This window comes from Miscanthus floridulus, chromosome 13, assembly GCF_019320115.1.
Source record: "Miscanthus floridulus cultivar M001 chromosome 13, ASM1932011v1, whole genome shotgun sequence".
NCBI classification, from domain to species: domain Eukaryota; kingdom Viridiplantae; phylum Streptophyta; class Magnoliopsida; order Poales; family Poaceae; genus Miscanthus; species Miscanthus floridulus.
In genome coordinates, this window is record NC_089592.1 from 40,264,985 (window position 1) to 40,270,278 (window position 5,294).

General features: G+C 40.2%; 1 pseudogene; it reads left to right on the forward strand.

Annotated features, from left to right (window-relative positions):
• The first annotated feature begins 1,124 nt into the window (after positions 1-1,124).
• LOC136499753 (uncharacterized) lies at positions 1,125-4,994 on the forward strand (annotated as a pseudogene).
• The last annotated feature ends 300 nt before the right edge of the window (positions 4,995-5,294 follow it).

The window sequence follows — 5,294 nt, forward strand, 5'->3', positions numbered from 1 at the left end:
CCACGCGCCAAAACAGTACTGTGTGCAGGAGCTAAAAGGCTAAATATTTTTTTTGATCGAGAAAATGCTAAGTTGAGGCCACTAATTCTACCAACCCTTCGTCTCTTGCTCCCTTCCCCTTTCCACTCACACAGGCACAATGCGCCACCACAGCTCTGATGCTAGGCGCCGCCACTACAGCTTCGCCGCTGGGTGCTGCCAGTAGGGCTCCAGCTGTCGAGCGCCTGCTAGGAGCCGCTGCCAGAGGCTAGTACCCGGCACCCCTGACTCCAAAATCACCTGCCTCCCAATCCCACCAGCATCGCCTCCCAATCCCGCCGCCCAAATCACCGCCTCCCAATCCCGTGGCGCCGAAGTCGTCCCTGGCCAGAGACCCATAGCCTATAGCAATAGGCCCCCACCGCTGAATCCAACGGATGGCGCCGCCCTAGCCCCCCATCGCCCTAGCCCGCCGTCACCCTAGCCCACCGCTGGCCAGCAAGAGCGGTGTCACCGTTGCATCCCCATTCCCCTCCGCATCCAAGTGCGTCATCTCTATATCCCCTTCCTCTCATCCCCATTCCCCTGCGTGCTAGGGTTTTGGCACAGCTTACTTTTTTTGTACTTTTTTCTTGGTTGCAAAATGGAGTAGACAAAGGTGAGAAAGACTACAAAGATTCAAGGTTTGGCTTACTTCTCTTGCCCGCCATCTCTTCCCCTCTTTGGAGAATCAATTTAGATGTGATGTTTACTGCCTTAGTTGATTTTGCAGAGGAACTAGTAGGATTCAAGATCTTGTACACAACACAGTCAAGATCTTCTACTGTCATTGCTTGATTGGTATGCTTTCCTTTTCTTATGAACTTTGTCTCTGCATTTGGCTTAGAATTGCAGGTTGTGTGTGATCTATGATGTGATGATTTGGTTTCTTAAAACTGGAGTAAATTTCCCCTATAGTTCTTATTGATGGCTTGTGGTGAGATAATTTTTTAGCATCAAGTGTGGTGAAATTGATTTAACTTGAACAATTGTTTGGCATGATCTTTATTTTTTTGTTGAACAACCCAATCTGAACTAAATGATTTTTTTTTATTTTGGGAGTAATATTTCACTATTTTGATACTACATTTTGTAAAAGGTGCGTCATGGATAAAACATGGATGGATCAGCCTAGGTACATAATAAACCTATGACCATATTCTAGAATCTGCATGCATAGGGTGTTTGGTCTGATATCTTGATCATCATTTGTAGGCAAACCCTTGTGTATAGAGAAGGAGTGGATATGTTTTTAGAGTTTGCCTTTAGTAATTCAGCAAAAGGAAATCAGATTTTGTGTCCCTATAAGGCATGCAAGAACTCTTGTTGGAGGGTCCATAGTATTGTACTTGAGCACTTGATATGTGAGGGATTTACATATGGGTATATAACATGGGTGAATCATGGTGAACCTAGTTCCAGTTTTTTCACAAATAGCAACCAACATGAAAGGGTAGAAGTAGGGGACCCAAATCAAGAGGATGACATTTTCTGGTTTACTTCAAGACATAGCTGGGGGTTTAGATGTCCAGGGGGACTTAGAAGTAGACAACACGAAGCAGCACGATGAGGATATGGAAGCTTTTTACAAAATGGTAGAAGATGCTGGCAAGGAGCTATATCCAGGTTGCAAGTACTCGAAGCTACGTTTCATTGTAAGATTACTGCATATCAAATTCGTTGGGCGATGGAGTAACAAAAGCTTTGACATGCTATTAGAATTACTTAAGGATGTCTTACCTAAAGAGTCATCACTTCCAAAAAACTTTAATGCTGCTAAAAAATGGCAAAAGGTGTAGGACTTGGTTACGTGAAAATTCATGCATGTGAGAATGATTGCATACTGTTTTGGAAGGAGCATGCGAAGAAAGATGTATGTCCAAAATGTGATACTTCAAGATGGAAATCAGAAAACAGTAGTCCTAGTGGAAAACATGTGCATAGGGTTCCTAGGAAAGTTCTGCGTTACTTCCCTATAAAGAAAAGGCTGCAATGGTATTTTATGTGCTCAAAAACAGCAAGTGACACAAGGTGGCATGATGAAGGACGCACATAAGATGGTTTGTTGAGGCATCCTACTGATGCTCCTTTCTGGAAAGATTTTGACTCGAAGCATCCAGTATTTTCATCAGAGACTCGAAATCTTAGACTAGCTGTAGCTAGCGATGGCTTTAATCCTTTTAGGACCATGAAATCAACTTATAGCATTTGGCCTGTTATTTTGATCCCATACAACCTTCCACCTTGGAAGTGTATGAAGCAATCAAATTTCATCCTATCCTTGTTGATCCCTGGACCTAAGGCACCTTGTGGTGATATGGATGTCTTTCTTGAGCCGCTGGTGGATGATATGGTAGAAATGTTTGTTCACGGTGTAAGAACATATGATGCCTCTAAGCATGAACCCTTCCAACTGCGTGCTGCCATAGTTTGCACCATATCTGATTTTCTAGGTCTAGGTTATTTGGTGGCATGTGTCACTTCTAGCAAAGTTGCATGTCCTGAATGCCACTTAGATACATGTCCTTTCCAACCAAAAAAGGGAGGCAAGTGTGTCTACCTAGGCCATCGTAGATTCTTAGATGTTGAACACAAGTTTTGGTTTGATGCAGATTCATTTGATGGTACCACAGAACTTAGGCCAGCACCTAGACCTCTTAGTGGAGAGGAAATATTGGAGCTGACAGCTATGACAAGAAGTCTCAGTATGCTCTTAGTAATATATTTGTTTTCTACTAGATGAAGGATGACAAGAAGTCATTGCAGCAGTCAAAAGGTGGTGGCACAGCTTGAAGGTATTTTACTTGAACATTTTGATGTATATATTTAGCTAGCAGAGGAAGCCATAACTATTTGTTAATTGCATTGGTTAATTGCAACCGTTCAAAAAATAGTTATCATATGCACGACCTTCGGAAAGGACCCAGTAACCAAGAAGCTAGCCAAGCGTCAGTGCAATCCAACTACAGAGGAGCCATCCAAGCGAAAATGCAAGAAAGTTAATGAGCCACCAACTGTTTGAAAAAGAAAATCCATTTGGTTTAAGTTGCCATATTGGAAAGACCTACTTCTACGGCATAATTTTGATGTTATGCACATAGAAAAGAACATGTGTTAGAATATTATTGACACACTTTTGGACACCGATGGAAAATCCAAGGATAACTTAAATGCTCGCTTGGACATCCAGAAACTTGGCATTAGAAGTGATCTTCATTCTGTTAGTGTAGAAGATAACTTTTATTTACCTCCAGCATAGTTTACAATGAGTCCTGATGATAGGGAAGCATTTTGCCAAGTATTGAAGGATATGAAGTTCCCAGATGGTTATGCATCTGAAATGCGTTGTAATGTGCAAGTTAAGGAGAAGAAGAAAATTGGATTAAAGAGCCATGACTACCACATATTGTTGCAGCACTTACTTCCCATTGCTATTCAGAATATACTACCAGAAAGAGTAAGTGCAGCACTAATTTGTGTGAGCAATTTCTTCAAGAAGATTTACTCACCCACTATTTGTATCAGTGATATGCAAAAACCAGAGGCTGAAATAGCTGAGACACTAAGTGTCCTTGAGACTATATTTCTGCCATCTTTTTTTGATATCATGGTTCATTTGATGGTGCATCTGCCTGCTCAAGCAAGACTTGCTGGTCCTGTACACTATCGTAGCATGTGTGCAGTAGAGAGGTACCAAACTATTTTCAATTGCTATTGAGCATATTTGTAGTTAGATTCCATGATAAAACTGTTACTTAATAGGTATTTGATGAAGTTGAAGGGCTCTGTTCGTACTAGAAGTCATCCAGAGGGATCAATTTGTGAAACCTACAAATTTGATGAGAGTCTTACTTTCTGCTCCAAATTTTTGAAAGGCTATGAGACTGGACAAGTAGGAAATGGTGAAAGTATGGACTGTGAAATTTGTACTACACCATTCTTCCAAAGCACAGGGCAAGCTTTGAGTGGCAAGTGCACTGTATCCATAGAATACAAGACTTGGGTTCAAGCACATAGATATGTATTGTTCAACTATGATAAGATAGAACCATACTTGAAGTAAGCAATCCACACAACTTGGCACATTGCATTTCTCGTGTTCTTATCTATAAATTTCTCAATGGATACCACACCTTTGCAGCAAACATGTGGAGTACCTTTCCTCGATTGGTCACCATAATCAGTGACAAATGACTCGTATCCATCATGAAACATTTCATGATTGGTTTAGAAAGCATGTAAGTAACAGCGTGATTAACATGTTCTATTCAGATCTAATACAGTTAAATTAACTAGACATAATGTGATATTTATAGGTGGAAGGGTTAGTTGAAAGTGGTGTAGAAGTACCAGAAGAGATACATATTTTGGCAAATGAACCTTTCATGATTGCAACAACATACAATAGCTATGCAATTAATGGATTTAAATTCCATACGTTCTCCTATGATGAGGGTAGACCAGTTCAAGGCAGTGGAGTAGCTTTGGTTGCCCAGACCTCTTGCTTTGAAAATGGAAACAATGTGGACCTAGTTATGAGAAATAAGATATACTATGGCATCATCAAATAAATCATTGAGTTAAACTATCGCAACAAAGGAAACATAGTTTTGTTTAAATGTGATTGGGTGGACAATCGCATTCAAGATAAATGGGTAAAAAAAGATCAATTTGGGGTTACAAGTGTTAATTTAAAGCATTTTTTCAATACTGGAGAAAATATGTTAGATGAACCTTTTATCTTGGCATCACAAGCTGTACAGGTTTACTATGTTAAGGAAGGTCCTGAACCAGATTGGTATGCTGTTGCCCAGTCAAAACCACGCGATCTTTATGATATGGCAGTTGAAAATGAAATACGTAACCCAATGCCTGATTTGGATGCAAATGTTGATCTTAGTGGTCTTTTTGGAGATGTTGTAAATGTAAGGACTGATATAGATGGGGTCATTGTTGCTAAAAGAAAGAGGAAGTAAGTCTCAAACACCATCAATTGTTGCTGGTGCTATGTAGATTTTTCTTTGACATAATTGCTTTGTTGGTCTGAACTAATTGTTGATTGCTTACATACTTGCACTACTGTTTTATGAGAATCCTATACTAATTCATTTTTTTCAGGATAAACAATGTCAAAAGCAAGGGGAAAAAGAAAATCCATGGAGCCAACTGATTATGAAAATGGCATGGAGCCAAATGTTTATGTATCTGAAAGGAATGAAAACATCAGGCTAAGGGTGCAGAAAATGCAAGAACTAAATATTCAAGCTACTGCACAA